We start from the raw sequence: 20,382 nt of genomic DNA, 5'->3' as shown, positions 1-20,382 counted from the left end.
TACCTTAAAGCCTATTCCACTCCTCTGTCTCCACTGGTATAGGGTGCATACTTAACCTCTGCTCCATTCAAACTACTGCTAGCTATGGATTTGCGGCTGGGCGGAAAACAGGGTTCCCTGTTCCAGGGCTCAGTTGGGGTCCCAATGGATTGAGGATACATTACTTTTACTGGAATACCCCTTTAAGAACTTAAAGGGATTATAGAATCATAGAATGGTAGAGTTGGAAGGGACCTCCAGGGTCATCGGGTCCGACCCCCTGCTCAGTGCAGGATCACTAAATCATCCCAGACAGATGTCTGTCCAGCCTTTGTTTGAACACTTCCATTGAAGGAGAACTCACCACCTCCCGTGGTAACCTGTTCCACTCATTGATCACCCTCACTGTCAGAAAGTTGTTTCTAATATCTAATTTGTGACTCCTCCCTTTCAGTTTCTTCCCATTGCTTCCAGTCCTTCCTTGTGCAAATGAGTCTCCATATTCCATTCTAGTTAGAAGGCTGCCCTAACATTAACGCGACCCTTCAGACCTGGACAAACAGTTGGTTGAACCCCTTTTCAGACCACCTGATTTACACTGTGCATAGTATGCAAAGGTAGTCTAAAGACACTACATGCTGCTCTGATTGGTCAGCACTGCTCAGGTGGGCAGTATTGGTTAATCAATGCAGATGTAATGTCTTAAATTAATGATACATACCAATACACAGTGTGCATCAGGTAGTCAGAGAAGATGGTGGGCCATCTTTGTCACTCCGAGTCTGGAGGGTTTATGAAGTAGGGTACTAGATTCTTGCTGCTGAAACCTCCAATAGTTAGCTGCAGTCTTTGGGATAGTATGTCATAAGTGTTAAATTCCCCTGCAGTGCCCCTACAGGCGAAAAGAGGCATTACATAATGTCTAAAAGAAACCAAAGTACTATCCTAGTAATGCATACACATGTTGGGTCCTCCAAAGAGCAAGATGCTATATTTGTAGCCACTGTCATCTATACCTAAGCAAGGGAAACCCCTCTTTTACGTTCACATATCATAGCAATAGAATAGGCAGACAACTCCTTTAAAAATGGAGGACTAGTGTGCATGTGGGCACCTTTAAGAGCTTCAACAATACCAAAATTTACGTTACGAGTCATTTAAGCCCAATTGCATGGAACACAATGACCAGTGCATCTATTCATCCATATGAGCAGAATATGTATGTTCATGCGTGTTTTATACTGGCAGCAATCGGTCTTAAAAGGGGTTACAAATTTTTTTTTTGCGATCACAATGCATTTTGCTGCTCACATTTGACGGACAAACTAATTGGCTTTCTTTAAAAATATGTGTTTTTTAGCATGAGCAGCTGGATGTGTTATTTCATTATATTCCCAAATTGAATAAAGGACATTCACAATGAACATCATTAAAAAATAGAAATGTTAAAAATCAGCATCATCCACATCAAACGGCATTTATTTTCCATTCTTGGCTCTCGCCGCCTTCTACAAATTTAGGCTTTGTTTGCCAGAAAAAATATCTTCTAACCTCATTTATTTATACGTCTAGTGCCAAGATTTGCAGAACATGGCTGTGCATTAAATATTCAAAGTAGTGTGTTTATGACCTACTTGCTAGCCTGCTGAGATAGTCAGCTAGACTAAACATCTTGGTTTGTAGCGGTACAGGAGAAAACAAGAAGGAGGAAAATAGAAGAAGATGCTGCACAAATCGGATACCCGGGCTGTGGGGCAACTGGGCACCCGATCCCCCAGAGAAGAGGCTCATTCATAGAGCAATTTAATAAGGTCTACATCAACTATGCTTTCACAGTAATAGAGAGCATCACAGTCCAATAAAAAGGCATGGAAATCGGTGGTCTCCAACCTGTGACACTACAACTCCCAGCTTGTCCAGTCTTCGCTAAATGCAACCCATACAGTCACAAAGGGCACCGGCGACAAGCTTGTGGAAGGGGGCACCAGCAGATATACGCTTGGGGGTGATCAACCAGTTTCCCTTAGGTTCGCCCAGCCAAATTATCTTCTTCCTCTATGCAGTAGCGTATTGTAGAGCTACATGAGCCACCTTCTGGCGCCATTCTTCCCCTCTAATGGTATGAGCCACTGCTGTCCGCAATACAATTGCTTAGGTCTGGCGTTTCATCTATGCACCAAGCTTAGTTCTGGTACTGTAGTTACTGAACTGTTCTGCTATGGGTACGCTGCTTTCGGTACTGGTGTATCTTGTCTCCACCGGAATTAGGGGTGGAGAAATGTGTTGCACTGGCTTAGTGACAGGGAAGGGGCAGGTGACACCCTCAGCAATGGATTGGGTGCTGCTCCCTGCACACAGCATGTTGGGAAAGGGGGTGGGGGTGGGGCTTTTCTTAAAATTCGCAGCAACGTGAATAAGATTTTCAAAATCTCGTCCATGTGCTGCGAAAAAATCTGCACAATATCTCTGTGAAAAATGACCTGCAGTGTGGAATTGAAATTTGCAAATGTCAATTTTACCAGTGGATTTACAGTAGTGTTAAAAAAAATAAATAGTGAAGCTGGAAAAGCAAAGCGCAAAAATCAGTTTTATTTACATACAGAAAGAAAAAAAAAAAAAAAAAAGAATTTTTCGGCTGTTCTTAAAAAAAATAAATAAATAAATAAAAGCTGTGCCAGCATTTTTCTATAATAACTCAAAAATGTAATGTATAAAGCTGAAAAAATATTTCCCCTGACTAGGTCTGTCGTCTCCGAACAGGTATTCCAGTCCAGGAAGATTGTCCTACATTCCACAGTTCTGCATTTTTTGGTTCTGCCTCATGAACCACATTTTTGATGTCACCCCACAAGTTCTCTATGGGATTGAGGTCAGAGCACTCAGTTAGCTCAATCCTGTTCGCTGCGTACTGGTGTGTATTGGGTCATTGTCACGCTGAAACACCCATTTCAAGGGCATTTCTTCTTAGGCAAAAGGGCAACATGACCTCCTCGAGTATTTTGATATATTCAAACTAGTCCATGATCCCTGGTGTGCGATAAATAGGTCTAGCACCGTGGTATGAGAAACATCTGGGTCAGGTTAGTGTAGTCACACCCGGAAAATGTAGAGCAAACCCGGCCTGTGTGGAGTTACCCTTAGGAATCTACAGTGGAACGCCCACTGTGGACATTCCGCTGAAAATCAGCCCTGTGTGAACTGAGCCTGAAGGCACCTTTACACGGGACTACTGTCGGGCGCTTATACCAGAGGTAGAGCGTGCCAGAGATCTCTTCCGGTTGCCAGACTCCATTCACTGTGAACAGGCAGTCATTTAAAGAGTGAACGACTCCTGTTCACACGGGCCAACTGTTTCTTTAAAAACCAAGCGACCCCAATAAGTGAGCGATCTGTTGCTTGGTTGGTGGCCACCGGATGACCATCGTCTGAGTTTATGGCTTCCAGTGAGAGTAAAGGTACCTTTAAAAATAGAATAAGGACATAGGAGTGAAGCCTTCAGAAAGCAGTGGGGTAACACGTTGGTAGACAGTTGATATTCGTGTAGAACATAGAATTACATTGATAGGTTCCTCACTACTTAGGCTAACCAAAAAAGCTTGAAATGATGAACACTAATTTGGTGTGACTTAAACGCACCTCTCCCAAGGAAACGATGCAGCCGGCATCCAGGACATGCCTCTTAATGAGGACGTTACTCATCAGAGGGGTGCGACCTCGTATAGAAGGGTATGACTCTATAACCTGACCCAGAATGCAGAACATCTACTCTTAGGCTCACATCATTTATGATACACGCGCCTCTAGTATGTATTTACCGCTCGTCTATAACATAACGAGCAGATAAAACTCCTTGATCATTGCAAAAATAACTATTTCTTGAGTGAAACTATAACATCTGGACTGATCGAAAGCCACGCAACTACTAGGAGAACGATGCCAAGTTATTTTATGTATGCCTACGACGGCCTATTTTCTCTTCGACTGCTATGTACTCAAAGGACTTCATAGGAGCAGTGCCATATTCAGACAGTGCTGAACAGATCCATCCTATGGCATGCACACATACTAAGCACGTCTTATAACAGGCATGGAAGATCTCCTAGATTTCAGCATCAGAACCTCTGCCAATTAGTTGACTGCTGGGCCGTAAGGAGTCTATTAGTTGCTGGAAACCTACAGCTCCTCACACACTGCAGTGCCCAAAACAGTACTGCAGGCAAAGGGTCTATTCAATAAGCAGGTACTGTGCCTGCAATACCATCCCGGGCCACTGCAGAGAGAACGGAGCTGTTAGTTTTTGGCAACACACCGACTCCATATATGGCCGCCTGCACACGCCCGGGACGGATTGCGCATGCGGTATCCAACCCTGTGCCCAGCCGGTGACTGCTGCATACCTGTCCGCCGTCTTCATATCGGTGCTGCAGATGAGCCAGTACAGATTATGCCTTACCATCGCTAGGTGATGGCGCGGATCCCGTGGCCTTTCCGTAATGGTGATTGCAGAAGGGTCACGGGTTGGGCAACTTCCAATGACTTCAATGGAAGCCGCCCGCACAGAAACACAGCATGCTACAATTTCTTCTCCGTGAGCGGAAAAATCGCAATCGATTTCCGCTCGTGTAGAGGAAATGGCATTTTGCCATGCATGCTATGGGTGGCATTTGCTGTGGAATCAAGAGGCAGACACCAGCTCCGGATTCCACAATGCACATCCATCCGTGTGCAGGCAGCCTATTAGTACTGTGGCCTGGTGATCAACTGATTGGCGGGGTGCAAGTGGTGGGCACCCACCGATGAACTATTGATTACCCATTCTAAGGATAGGTCATCAAGGGTTTAGCTCTTCTGCAGCTTCTACATATCACTGTATACAGGCACTGCAATTCAAGTCTCAAAAGTAGATCGGTCATCTTCATGATGGGTCATCAATAGTTGACTGAATCGGAACCCTGACTGAACAGCTCTATGGATGCTCGCCGTTAGTGCCGCTACACTTGTAATTGCAGGCGCAGTTCTCATTGAAATCAATATGAGCTGCGCCTCCAATAACAAGCGCCGGCCACTATACAGGGATCGGAGCAGCAGCTTCTGCTCCATCCTGGTGCGTAGCGGTGCTGACAGTGAATGGCCATCCAGCTGATTGGCTGGGATCCTGAGAGGCAGACCCCAGCCAATCATCTATTGAAGACCTATCCCAAGAATAGGTCACCAAGTGTACATTTGCCTGGAAAACCCTCTTTAAGTATCATCCATTACAAGAGATCTGGAATGCTCAACCGGCATCCATGCGTACCTGTCCTGAAGTCTTTTTATCTGTACTGCGGATGGTCCACACGGCGAGCCGCCGGACAGGCACAGTACAGATTTTTCTTTTTTAAAGGTCTGCTTTTCCCGCGTCATCGCCTAGTGATGACACTCAATCCGCAACCTTTCCACAATATCATTGCGGAAGGGCCGCGGATCAAACAGCTTTCATTTACTTAAATGGAAGCCGACCATGCTGCGATTCCTCCTTCGCGGGCAGAAAAAATAAAAATAAAAAAAATAGCAAGCGATTTCCGCTCGTGTAGAGGAAATCCCGTTTACCATAGCATGCTATGGGCGGCATTTGCTGCGGAATCCAGTGGTAGCCACCCGCTCTGGATTTTGCAATACAAATCCGCCTGTGTGCAGCCGGCCTAACGACAAACAAAAAAAGGTAGGACATTTGTAATTAAAACTATCTTGTGAGTAGCTTCATATTGTTTTTTTTTATATTATATTTGATGCATAAGTGTACTTTTCTAGCATTAAAGGCAACCGATCCCCAGGTTCATGCTGCCCAAACCAAGGGTAGCATGAACCAAGCACAGGTATGCACTGTGCCCCCATTAAGACTTATTCTGAAACACTACAGAGTTGCAGAAAAAAAAGTTTAAAGTTTGACTAAGAGTCGGTGGGCCGCGCCGGCCTGTAAGCTATCCCCTAGCCACAGAATAGGAGAAAACGTAAGATCGGTGATGGTCCTAGTGGTTGGAACCTCCACCGATCGTTAACAGGTGTCCAGCCGTCCCCCAAGTGAATGGAGCGGAGGACACATAGGTGCTTCAACACTTCAATGAAAGGACTGAAGATAGCTGAAGTGCTTAAACTCTAATCTCCAGGGCTGTCACTGAAGTGACTAGAGCAGCTGCACATCAGCACTATCCACTCAGGGACCGATTGGACCCCATTCTCAGGATCGGAGGGGTCCCAGTGGTTTGACCGCCACCAAAGTAATCCTCTATCTAGTGGATATTAGAGCTTCCATGCCCGCCCGTATCACATCTTGTGTCCGAGCTAGAAGTAATATGGGAACAGCACTCCTCCACAGAACCAATAAGGTAGGACCCACAGATACAGAGCTGCCAGCTACAGCAGGAGTCTGGATCAATAGACTCCACAAAAGTGTCATCCAAATTGTAGATATGCTGTAGCAGCAATAATGATGCAGGAGTTATGCCAAAATTGTCTTTATTCCTCTGTGCAACGTTTCGATCATTCAGTGATCTTTATCAAGCAATAAAGATAAAGATCACTGAATGATCGAAACGTTGCACATTGGAATAAAGACAATTTTGGCATAACTCCTGCATCATTATTGCTGCTACAGCATATCTACAATTTGTATCCGAGCTAGAGGTGGTACAACAGGGTACCAGAGCCTCCATGCCCGCCTGTATCATATCTTGTATCCAAGCTAGAGGTGGTACAACAGGGAACTAGAGCCTCCCCTACAATGGGTCAGTTTTACACAATAAATTCTCCTCTTGCTCTGATATTGTAATTACTTACCATATATACTCGAGTATAAGCCTAGTTTTTCACCATATTTTCAAATGCTGAAAAAGCCCCTCTCGGCTTTTACTCAAATGAGGTAAAAAAAAAACAAAAACACTCGCAATGCTCACCTCCCAGCCGGCGTCTGTGTCCCCGGCGCGATGGTCTCCCCGGTGGTGCGGCAAGCGGGGACACAGACGCCGGCTGGGAGGTGAGTATTGCATTTTGTCTTTACCTAGTATATACACACGAGTACAGCTAGGCTTATACTTGAGTCAATAAGTTTTACCAGTTTTTCGTGGTAAAACTTATTGACTCGGCTTATACTCGGGTCGGCTAATACTCGAGTATATACGGTATATCAACATTACAAATCACACATAGAACGTTTCATTCGATTCTGACAACTCCTTTTTGACAAGGAGTGCATTTAGTGGAAAAATCCACTAACCGCTTTGTGATTGCATTCTATACAGCAGCCATATAATTTGCATCAAGAAATGGATTAAATCCCATCAAAACGGAGCCAAGACCTTTTCCAAGCTCAATCTTAGAATGAAACACACGGCTCTAACACAGAGCTATTATACAACCACCTGAACCTAGCCTTGTGCCATTAATGTGGATAGCCATGGCCATCGTCCTCCTCATGCTGACGGCGAGTCTTACTACCCGCTACGAGCATCTCTGTTCTATAAAGATCGGCACGATGGACTCTCCTGTAGAACACGGACATCAAGCAGAGCCCTCCACAGACAAACACCTGCTGCTGCAACAGACTAGCAACCGCAGCGCTTGCAAAAAAAGTTACAAAAAGACTTTCTAAAGAACAGTTACAATTTTTTTATTGGCATTTTGTCTGACAGATGCCCCTTATATTGTTCTAAAGCAGGGGCGTAAAACTCATTTTCTCCGAGGGCCACATCAGGCTTATGGTGACCTTCAAGGGGCCGATTGTAAGAAGGCTGCCTGCAGACGGCCGAGTCGGATCCCGCTGAGAGAATTCTCGCAGCGGGACCCGACCCGAGCCCCTGCAGGAACCAGCGCGGCACTCACCTGCTCCCGCGGCTCCGGCACTGTGATGTGCCAGGTGCCGGGCAGCCGGCACATGCGCAGAGCGGAGCCAGCAGCTGGGGAGTGACATTTCTGTGCGGGGCTCTGCGAGGCCCGCACAGAAATAGAGCACGGCCACGATTTGTTTTCCGTGCGAGATTTCGTCCAGACAAATCGTGACTGTCTGCATAGGATTGCGTTTTCTAACGCAATCCTATGGCAGCTTCCACGTGCGGAAATTCTGCGGGAAATCCCGCCGCGGAATTTCCACCCGTGTGCAGGGGGCCTAAGACAGTACAGTAAGGGCCCGTTCACAAAAGCGTATTTGCGTACATAATATGCAGTGAATAGATGCCATTCCTTCCTGTCAGCGTCGCTCCCTCTCTGCTTGCCCTGAGCCCGGATGCACACTGACATCAGTGTGTGCACTCGGCATGCTTCCTGCCCAAGTCCTCTCCTGTGGAACTGATGAGCAGGGGCCTCAGGGGAGGAGGATCCCAGCTGCACAATGATGTTAGTGTGCACCGGAATCAGCGGTAACAGCACGATTACTAGCAGGGAGCTGCGGCACCCTCGCTGGCAATTGCTGCAGTGGTGAGCGGCGTCGGCACGCCGCGGGCCACATAATATGAGGCAGCGGGCAGGATTCGGCCTGCGGGCCTTGTGCTTCACACGTGTTCTAAAAAGACAAGCAAAAGACAAAAATTATATCCTATAACCATATAGAAAACACCAACTGGACATAAAGGACATGGAAGATTCTGCTGTGAAGTCACGACGGACTAATGAACAGTAAGGTTCTGGTAAACATCTTCAGACTCCACACGTGTTTCCTGGTTGTAAGTGGAAAATAGAGACACGTGGGGTCGAGGAGGATCAGCGCGCTCATGTAACTAAGCCCTACACACAAATGAGCAGACTGCGGGGAGTTACGGAGAAGGCTGGGATCATTTACTTAAGTAATGCTAAAGGCTGACTCCGCTTTCGAGGCAGTCTACATAACGGAGAGCAATTCCTTCATACAGCAGCTAATTCAGTCCAACTATTGATTTTTGAAATGACGAGATCAGCAATTATGAAATCGCACATATGCAGAAGTAATATATAACTGTAGCGACTACCGGAATCAGCGAGAGAGTACGATACAATACGACCATTCTACAATGCAACACAATCACATTTGGGGTTGGTAAAAAAAAGTTTAAGAAGTTTTTAAGAAGTTTTTTTTGTCCAGTAGAGAAACCTATGGGAAGGATCCCGTTTTTAAAGAAACGCACAAACACAAACCAGAATTGTAAATGAACAGAAAGTGCCCTTTCCATTTCTTCCTCCTTTTTTTGTACCAACCTGTGCAGAATCTGCCCCAAATTTTATATATATTTTCTGAACGTTTACATTTGATTTCCGTTTTTAATAATTTCTTTTTTTTTAATAATTCCACCCCCAATCTAAGTGCATGGGCTGAAAGAAAAACGGATAGTAAAACAGAAAAACTGACACCTGTTTTTCGTTCCCCCATTGGCTACTATATAGAGGGAAAGAAAAAACAAAAAACCGAAAGTAACCAGTTTTGCTTTCATGTTTTAAACTGGAAATAAAAAAAAAATAAATTAAAAAAAAAAAATGAACATGCAGACGGACAAAACCTGGAGTTCCTAGGTTTTAATTGACCTCTACGGTCACAAAAACGTAATTGTTTTCTTTCTATTTAGCTGCTCCCATGACAAAGTGAAAAAAGAATTGAACTTGCCTGAAAAAAAAAAAACAACACACTACTACAAAAATAATGGAATAAATAATACAATATAAAAGGGGAAAAAGAAAAAAAAAAGATGCAAAGCGCCACAGATATACTCGCCAGAGTGCCTTCCAGTTATTAACATAAGAGATGAGTTCCCATAATCTCGGGACCCCGGGTGACTTCCAGTATCTCACAATAAAGGCTTACCAGTTACTAAGATGTGGAACACTAAAGTATTGTCAACAGGTGATAAATCTGCAATATTAATACTATGTAGACCAGCTGAGCAGCAGCCGGTCTAGGGTTACCTTTAAGGACTCAAGGAGAAAATTCATTTGGATTCCAAACCATGTCGGTAAAGGGGCAGCCCCAAAAAGTAGGTTTCAGGGTTCCAGAAAATAGAATCCATTGATTTTCATGTTTTTTTCACATTTGCGTATTTTGCATGCGCATTTTGGTTGCACGAAAAAACATGCAGTATGCTTTTCTGCGCATTTGTTCAGGGAAAAATTAGAAATGAAGGGGAGTCTTATTATGTTAATTGCAAATGAATAGAGTGTGAAGGATAGCTCTCCGCTGGAGCTCTGTCCTGCATGTGTATGCAGAAGAGCCTCTGTCCTCGGAGAGCTGTCCTGCATACTGTAGGAACAGTAGCTTTTCTTAGGGAGAGCACCTAGAAGTTGAGTGAGCGAGCAGGCTTATAAGGCCATTCATGCTCCTCTGGGTAATATGCAAATACGGCAGATAGAACAATACCTCTGCACCGCCACCTATTAGAAGGCAGCATTCCTGCAAGTCAATGTTAGACTCTTTATACAAGGCTTGTAACAATGACTGGGAAGTGAAAGCCTTGTATAAAAATGGAATACTGCCTTTCCAATAGGTGGCGTTGCAGAGGTATTGTTCCGGACTTCGCCGGACATCGGCACTATGCAGGGAAATCTGAATGTCGGACGAAGTCCGAAACTTCATTGGAAATGGTTAAAGGGATGATATTTTTTAATATTATGCATCTTCAGGCTATAATTCCTGCATTCATAGTAAAGTAAGGCAAAGTGGGTACCGGGTGGCAAGTTTTGGAGTAACTACGGCGGTACCTGGATGGGAACATTTCTAAACGAATATAAAATCTTGAGAAACTATGAAGATTTTGATTGCTGCTATCCTGCCAAGCCAAGAAGCTTCATATTTAAAGGAGTTGTCTGCCCTCTTTTTCACAGATGACCCATTCTGTTACGGACATCCTGTTCCAGGCAGGAAGTGCAGCAGCGGCGCGGCAATGGGAGTGAAGCCAGCGCCTACGCTACCTCCTCTGTCCACTGATGACCATGTCCAGGTCAGCTGCACTGGACAGATCAGCTTGATGGGGGTCTAGGGCAGTGGACCCCCGTCCAACGACAACTGAACTATCCAGAGGACAGATCAGCAGTCGAAACGAGCCTAGACAATTCCTTTAAGGAATTCAGCCAAGTTTTGCTCAATATCTTGAAAGAGTATAATGATTTGAGAACAAAGTGCGAGAGGGAAAAGATAAGTTTAATTCCCCAATACCATAAAGAATCAGTTACTCGGGGAAATGCAAACTTCCTCTTCAGCCCACGTATAACCTTGTCAGATATATGCACAGCAGGAATCCGGGATTTAGTGATATTAACTTTATAATATGAAACTTGGCCGAATTCATTGAGTTTCAGTAGTTGCGGGCAATGACAATTCTGGCTGCCGTAAAGCTATAAGAACGTCATCCGCAAAAAGTCCAAAGTTCATATCCGCTTAAAGTAAAAACTAGAGGCGATAATGGACAGCCCTGGCAGACGCCATTAGTTATATTAAATATCTTGGAAGTATACTTTGATACTAACACAGAAGTCGATGGAAGGGAGTATAACGCCATCATAAAGTCATATGCTTCCCCAGATATCCCAAATTTACGAATCACTCAGTTACCCCCCGCCCCCATTAAACACGGTTGAACGCCTCCTCTGCATTAATAAACTCAGAGCTTTCTCAACATAGTTAAAAGAGTTGTGCTGGACTATTGATGGTCTATCCTCAGAATAGGTCATCAATAAGAGATCTGAAGTAAATAAAGTTGAACAGCAGCACTCACCACTACCAGTTCGGGGGGGAAAAAAAATCCTAAGCTGTATCCTTCAGCCTTGTCTGCACGCCCAGACCGGGAACGAGTCCAAATTCCCAAAGATATGCATATAGTAAGAAAGACGTCAGGCAGCAGGTTTGGTGCGATTGTATTTTATGCATTCATGAGAATACACAGATAATAGGAGGCATTATTATCTGTGTATTCTCATGAATGCATAAAATACAATCGCACCAAACCTGCTGCCTGACGTCTTTCTTACTATATCAATAAGAGATCGGCGGAGGTCAATTGTCCAGGACCACTGCCAAGCAGCAGTTTGCTGAGGCCAGGGCACTCGACACTATTTTTGTAGGAAGCAGACAGCTCCGTTCTTACAGCAGTGGCCAAGCATAGTATTGCAGGCCAAGTTCCCATTCATTTCAATGGAAACTTGGCCTGCAATACCAAGCCTGCAGTAAGAACAAAGCCGTCTACTTCCTGCAGCAATCTGCTCTGCGCATGAGCTTGCTGATGATCGGTGATGTCTCTGGGTGACCGACCCCTGCTGATCTGCTATTTATCAGCTATCCCAAGGATAGGCCATGAATAGTTTGCAACTGGACAACCCCTTTAATATTATTTACGAATCTATGGGCACCAGCATGATGGAACCAAAAATCTGCCGCAATAACTGCGGCCCCCAAAAAGTGGTGGTTATGAAAAAGAGGGGATGCATCACTGATCTGGACAACGCACAGGTCACGTGGAGCCATAATAAGTCCGTGGACCCGAAGCCCTACTGGGAAGACCAGCAGAGCCTCTTATGGCTACCAAGCTGAACATTGGCGCCCATTTCAAGAGGTCTCCATATGAAAGAACCATTACTACAAGTAATAAATGCATTGTTGCAAGGGGAAATCTCCAATCATAACTGCCATCAGAAAACCCCTCCGGACTGCTGACACAGCAGTCATTATCCTCCTATAGCGGTCACATATTACACAACACGCTACACAAAGTTAGAGGGGCTTTTTGGGAATATACGTAGAAATAGCAGTACAATAACTCCCCACCGAAGACACAGGCCGATTCACAAGGCAGGAAAAACAAAAATATACATTATCGTTACATTTGGGCCTCATGCACAGACACAGTGAATTCGCACGCAACTATGTATTTGCTGCATTTTACGCCGTCCCATAGGCTATAATGGGCAATTTTGGTCCATGATAAGGATCTAAATAGGACATGCTGCGTTTTTTTTTAAACGCGTGTTCGAAACACAAGTCTGAATAAATCAATGGCGCTGTATGCGTGTGTTACGTCCATAAAAAAAAAATAAATAAATATGAACATAATGCAGACAGAATATCCACCCGTGTGCATGTGGCCTTAGGGCTCACTCACATGAGCGCATTATGGCCTTATGCCCACGGCCGGGTCGGATTCCGTCTGCGAAATCTCGCAGCGGAATCAGACACAGCACCCCCCCCCCCCCCCCAGAGACCCTATAATTACATGTTCAGATCCGCGGCAAGAGTCTCGGCCAGTGCTTTGTCGTGCGACGCAGCAGACTCTCCACGGGACGGACAGCTTCCATTGACTAATGGAAGCCGGCCGTGCAATTTTCCGCACAGAATAGAATATGCTGCGATTCTTCCACGTGAGCACAAAATCGCAGTTGATTTCTGCTCATGGGCAGGAAAGAATCCTTTAACATGGCAGGTCTATGGACAGACATTGCTGCGGAATTCGCGGCGTGCATCTGGCTGCAAATTCTGCAGCGATAATTTGCCATGGGCATTGGGCCTTAGCCTGGTTATTACGCAGTGCTAAAAGCCCACTTATTAACATTGCGCCATTCAGGCCTGCATATTACACACGTGTAAAAAACCTGCAGGCTTCCCTATTTTGGTGTGTAATACGCATCACTGTCAAAAAATACACGCATAACAGGCTAAACACGCTCATCTGAGCCCAAACATGTACCTTTTTTGAAGTCTTTTAGGCTCTGTTCCCATCTGCACCGAAGGCTCCGGCAGACATCCGGCACGAGATCCCAGAAAAAATATAGCGCAGCACGTTACGTTATTTTATCCAGGAAATCGTAGGGCAGCGTGACAGAAACCAGACGGAACCATTATAATCACCGGGGCCCGTTGGCTCTGTCCATACTGTGCCCGATCCAGCACTTACGGCATTTTCATTGTTTGGCTCTTACACGCGGGCACATCATAAGCTATGCCTCCCCACACGGGTAACCCGTGAGGGCAGATGTCGTTGCCACACATATGTGAACACAAATTAGGTTAAAAAAAAAGGTACAAATCCCACGCGGGCGAAGCTGCGGGTAACAAGCGAGCACAAGTCTAAATGCAAAGCATTTATTGTGGAGATCAGTTGGGCCTTGTGTCCCTGTACACAGGACAAGCACCGTATCACCAAGATTGTCACCCCGGTAATCCGGCACGATATCCCAGCACTGGGAGCGTGCCGCACGTCTCGCTGTTGTATGCCATATAAAATAGGAGGCGTGCAGCGGCCCCACAAACCGCCGTCTAATAATCTTTTAATACCTAGGCCCACACACATCCAGGTTTTCTCAATCATTTATATAGGGTCGGCCACGGAAAAGTAGGCCGTCACCGCAATCTTATGAAAGCTGTCTAAATGATCTGTCTTTGTAGCCCGTAGCGACCAATCACAGCGCAGCTTTCATTTTACCTCATAATTATAAGAAATGAAATCTGCGTTGCTATTGGTTGTTATGGGCAACAAAACCAAATTATCATTTAGACTGCTTTCATAAGAGTGCTGTGCCGGCCTACTTTTCTATGTCCGACCTTGTGGAGGATTCTTTACTGTAAGAGTAGGGAGACTTCCTGTCATATGATTTGGATAAGCTCAAGTCTTTCTCATCTGTATGGAGGTATAGTGGGACTCCAAAGAAAACTATGGAGGCTGTGTTATGGACCCACACCCAGGACCATGGTTGTATGGAGCTATACGCGTGTGACCTTAAAGCAACCCTCCGGTTTCAGGACAAAATTGGACCCCGAGACTGGAGAGGTGGGGGGTATATTAGCTGCACTTGGCCTTGTCTACCGGCCATCTGATCTGGCTGTTAAGTCAGACGGCAGACGCATTCTTCAGACTAACCAATGCACATAATATTGCTATTACCATGTAATGCAGTATAATGGCTCTCTGGCCAGAGCTGCTCATGTGATCAGCGCTCCCCAGAGAGCAGTGTACAGTAAGTAGTTAGAAAGTGTCAGCGGTCATACCAGACAGCCGAAAACTGGGCCCAAAACTGGCGGCTTGGAGGGACAGCAAAGAAGAACTGTAGAGAATACATTATGCTGACAAAAGTATAAGACCCCCACCAATCCTGGGCTATCAGGTGAAGGGGAAATGCAAATCAGATGTGTGAGCATTAGGTATAAATGGAGACTATCACTACACATATGCCAGTACAGAAACCATCAAATGTCACTAGGTGTAGAGCTTCCAATGAGGTCTGGTGGTGGGATGTCACCAGGTGTAGAGCTTCCAACGGGGTCTGGTGGTGGGGGATGCCACTATGTGTGGAGCTTCCAATGGAGTATGGTCTTGGGATGTCCCCTGAGCAACCAATTAGTATGGGACATTGCAGCACTTCTAGACCTTCCATAGTCTACTGTTGGCAATGTCATTCGGAAATGGACGACATCTGTGCAGTGCAGCCACGTTCAGGGCGACCTCATAAACTAACAGAGCGTGGACAACGAAGTCTTCTACAAGCTGTTGAAGGTATCATGGCCATCATCAACCAAAACACTGAGGAGGTCTCACAAGCCACTGAAACATCTCTTAGCATCAGAACCGTCCATAGGGAACTGGATGCAAAGGTTTACCATGGAAGAACGGCTCCACACAAGCCCAACATCTCAGCAGTGACTGCACAGAGGCGCCGGCTATGATGCTTGGAGCGTCAGTCTTTGACTGTAAACGAGTGGAAGAAAGTGTTGTGGACAGCTGAATTACAGTATACCAACTTGCGATCGGATGCCAGCACTTGGGTGTAGCAGTTGCCTGGTGATCAGTTCCTACACGACTGCATCATCTTAGCAGTGAAGTTTGGAAGAGGTTCTGTTATGGTGTGGGGCTGTTTCTGCTGGGAAGATTAGGGCCATACGTTATAGTGAAGTCCAACCTCAACATAAATGGGTACAGAGACATTCTGGACAATGTGGCATTACCTACCCTGTGGCAATACATTGGTACAGCTACCATCATAACGAAGTGTTGAGGTCTAGTTTGGAGGAGAAGAACACCTGCAAACTTCATTGGCCAACCCAAATCGAATCTCAATCCCATCGGGCATCTTTATGATGGCGTAGAATGCCATATCCTTGTGCACACTCAACTCACCCATCACTATCTGAAGCCCTCAACAAAGAATGGAGGCAAATCCCTCCACAAATTTATCGGAATTTGGTGGAAAGCAGCCTAGGAGGGTTATTAGGTTATTGCAGTCTTCGAGGCCAAAGGCGGCCCACCACTGTATAGAGAAATAGGAATAAAATAGAATTTCATCAGCTTCTATGGGTGACCCAATGCTTTTGTCAACATAGTGTATCCCCCCCCCCTCCCCCCCGCTTCCCTCCCGAAAAAATAAACGGGTAATTTTAATTTGTACCTGAACAAGTATTTGGCGTTTCTTTTCCATGCTAGGTTGTGGTAGATACGATAAGCAAATCTCCCGAATGCACTTGCTCTCGCTGTGTGACCCCGACACGGACGCTTCTCCATCGGCCGCCACAAAAGATTCCCTTTTCATATTTAATCAAATCCAGCATGCGGATTAGAGAAATGTCCCACTGCTTCTCAAAAGATCGCGGTTCTATCCCGGTTTGCAATCTGACACCAAAATACAATTTCTTTCATTTTTAAAGCCATGCACCTGCCGTCGGACCAAACAGTCATTGCTTAGGTCATTTATAGAGCTCAGTCGATGTGCGGTTACCAGGCGCAGTTCTTTAGGCGAAATCAAAATCAGACCGTAAATAGTGGAAAAGTGCGACGCGAACCTGGACTAACCGTAGTCTATTTAGGGTGTATTTACACAAAACCGGTGCGACCAGTCACAAACACCATGTTAAAAACCGGATGCGAATTCATAACGTTTGCAGTAGTTCGTGATACGTTTATCGGCCGAGTGATTTTTAGAGCCAAAACATGTAAAATGAGTGTTTTGCCTGTAAGAAAACACTCAGCCAATAACCGCATCACAAAACCGTGACAACCGAGGCATGTCGGTGTGCGTCTTTTAATGCGGAGGTACTGTCCAAGCAGTGTGCCAGTCTTCCTCCACTACAGCCCAAGCCCTGTTGAAGTGTAAGGAGAAGTCATTTAACACCTGCTTGGACCCAATGAGGTTCTTGCCCATTTTCTAATCAACTTTTTCTTATGTGGGACACAAAGGTGCTACAAATACTGCATTTGCCCGACCACCATATTTTTATATTTATGCTAGAAAATACGTAAATATATCCATCCCACCAAGATATGTTCCAACACAGAGTCTAATTGTCTTGAAAATGTAACACACGCGACCCCTTTTGGGGTAAAGCCCCATGTACTAGCCACCATCTGGCTGTGGAGCTGTGCAAACTGCATGAACGCACGCGGTTTTACCTCCAACTTGCGCAATTTTTAAATACTTATGAGTGTCAATTCTTTGCTTACTTGAAAAATAAAAATAGGCGGACATTAGCAATCATTTGAAAACCATGCCAAATTTTCTGTAAAATTATATGTTGGCAGCATTCTTGCCTCATTGCGTATGGACTTGGGCCACTTCCACACTGCGCCTGTGGTTTCCATTGGAAGGACTGCTGAATGGACACATAGGTTTACCAGATACAACTTTAGGCTCTCTTCACACGTGCGTTCAGGTTTCCATTCTTCTGTTATAGGCACAGATAAAAGGAAGCTGCAGTAAACAGATGCGTCCTTACAACAGATCTGAATGGCGCCGGACGGATCCCATTGACTATAATGGGGTCCATCGGGCTCCAGTTATGCTGTCTGGCATTTTCCTGGATGAAGTAGCGCAGCAAAACTGTACTGGAGACCCAGAATAGAGCCTCAAATGCAGATGTGAGTGGAGTCTTGGTGGCATCTGTCACCCACAGCTTGCCATCAAAACTTTTAACATTTTTTTTATACTGTTACCTCCAGACGGGATAGCACTGTCTGCTGTACTATCTTATAGCAACCTTGATAGATATTACACATACGGAGACCAATTTCATTGGAGGTCTAAGGATCCGTTTACCATCATCACAGGGACAGCTCCCAGTGCATACGGTAAAACGGATCCGAATAGCCTTACTCATATCTCGTCATATGAAGCTCTGTTAACATCTGCATTCGGGTTTCCCTTCTTCTGTTTTCTTATAAGAACAGGAAAATGGAAACCCTGCAAAAAATGGATCGGTTCTATGATGGAACCAAAGGGGTCCAGACAGATCCCATTGATTATAAATGGGTCCATCCGGCTTCCGTAGTCATTTTCCTAGTCTAAATAGTGTAACATGCCTATTCTGGCTTGGATTTCTGGACGGAACTGTGCTGAAAGCCCCAAATGGAGCCTCCAACGTAGACGTGAACATAGCCCTAGTGGCATCTGTCACCCATAGGCTGCCACTGTAAAGGCAACCCCCCCCCCCCAAAAAAACACAGGTATACCACACGGAATACTTATTTCTGGATGCCTCTGCAACGATTAACACAGTCTGCTGCCCTATTTTACGGATACGACCCAAGTGGAGACCAATTTGGCCTCTGCCAGGCGATTTAAGTGTTCATGGATCACGTTCACCTTGAGTACAAGGTAAATGCTTACACTAAACGGATCCAAAGACCCCCATTCACCTATTCAGACACAATGCGAAAGTAGCCTTACCCATATGTCTGATCATATACGGCTCCGTTTCCATCTGTGTTTGGGTTTCCATTCTTCTATTCCGTTACAAGGGCAGAAAAAAATGGCAACCCTGCAATAAACAGTTCAATCCTCCGACAGAAGCAAACAGTGCATGACTGACCCCACCGACCACAGTGGGGTCTATTATACGGTCTAGCATTTCCCTGGGCCAAATAGCGCATCATGCTATACAATTTTATCTAGGCGATCTGGCAGGAACGGTGCTGGAGACCCCATATGCGTGCTAGCGGGTCCCACCTTCCTGCTCTGTTTTGGGAGTAGGAAAACTGCAACCCCTGGCAGAATGATACCATCATATGGCGGAAGTGAACTGCGCCAAACAGACTCATTGACGAATGGGATTTGTTTTTCAGTTTCCAGCTGTCCAGCATTGGCCAGGCCAAAATTGCGTTGCATGTGGCGCTATTACGTCCTATTTTTTTTAGTGCAATTCAGTAAATGTAGATTTTAAAAAAGGGGGACTGCCGGATGGCGATGTGAACGACCCCTATGTCATTTCTAACAATTTACTTGTATATCAAAAATCATTTCCACCCAAGTATCAGCAGCCACCATTATATTGCATCTAGAAATGGTATAGAACCGGCTTAATAAAGCAGTGTCCCCATGTCTTACCTATAAAGGGCAAAAAAAATGTAGGAAAAACAAAAAATATACACATCAGGCCACGTACGTCAACTGAGCAGATTAAGCGAAATGTCAAGACGCCTGTGCTATAATGAATGGCATTTCAGCACTGCCTTTATCCAACAGCTGTTACAAGATTGCACAAACATCCTCGCTACACAAGCGCTGCCTGCTGTCAGAAGTGATACAATCTTACCCTACAGTTCTGCAAAAAAGTGTAACATTGAAGCCAACGGGGTTTGTATAGAGTATATGAGGTATCAGCAGTGGGAAAAAGGAGTCTGACACATTAGAAGAGGATGTGGATCATTGTGGTATTTACAAATATACAAAAAGTGATACAGTATATGCAAACATCTAATAAAAACAGAACAGTAGCAACATCCAGCTTTTACTAGGAGACATTATTTGACATAGGTCACATGACTGAGGCAATAAATGGAAAACTGCATCGTATACCCCTTTTTCCATGTGTCACTGCTACCGCATGGTGTATTACTACGCCGATGATTAAAACAGGCAATATACCGCAAGCAGTGATAATGACATAGGGCTGCAGGAATGGCATCCACAGAACAGGTTGAAGAGGTTCCCACTGAAAGCCATGTTCTACAATGTAGCAATTCCCCTTTATACTTGCAACGTATACAGGCAGTAGGAAATCTACGACTACCCAAATTCAACATAAAAGACAATAAAAACATAGACTGCATTCCTAGAAATTGCATGGATAATAAGATTTTGGATGAAAAAGGGAACATTTTATGGCCAAAATCAAAAATATTCACAGATAACGTGGATAAAAAAATGGAGCAGATGGGGCAGATTTCCAAAAAAAATTGTGAAGGGTTGATCTAAATTTGCGGTATAGTACAGTCATAAAAGAAGGGGAAAAAACTAGTATAAGCCTCTATAGACAATACCAATGGCCCATGACCTACCAACGTCGACACATATGTGGGGCAATGCTATATATCGGTATTGTACCTAAATATATTAAAACATAGGAAGATTACCTAAACAAAAAACATAAAGACAAATAAACCAAAAAGGCAAAAAAAGCATTAAAAAAACAGAAATTGTATAAGAAGAACCCTTTTAATT

The 20,382-nt window shown here is 44.9% G+C and overlaps 1 protein-coding gene across 2 annotated transcripts in view; it reads right to left on the bottom strand.

Annotated features, from left to right (window-relative positions):
• CPEB3 (cytoplasmic polyadenylation element binding protein 3) overlaps window positions 1–20,382 on the bottom strand; it is a 119,186-nt gene that overhangs the window by 78,229 nt on the left and 20,575 nt on the right. The gene's annotated exons all lie outside the window — the stretch shown is intronic.

This window comes from Eleutherodactylus coqui, chromosome 4 (genome assembly GCF_035609145.1).
Source record: "Eleutherodactylus coqui strain aEleCoq1 chromosome 4, aEleCoq1.hap1, whole genome shotgun sequence".
Lineage (NCBI taxonomy): Eukaryota > Metazoa > Chordata > Amphibia > Anura > Eleutherodactylidae > Eleutherodactylus > Eleutherodactylus coqui.
Note: the sequence above shows the minus strand (reverse complement) of the source record. Positions and strands in the feature narration are given on the sequence as shown.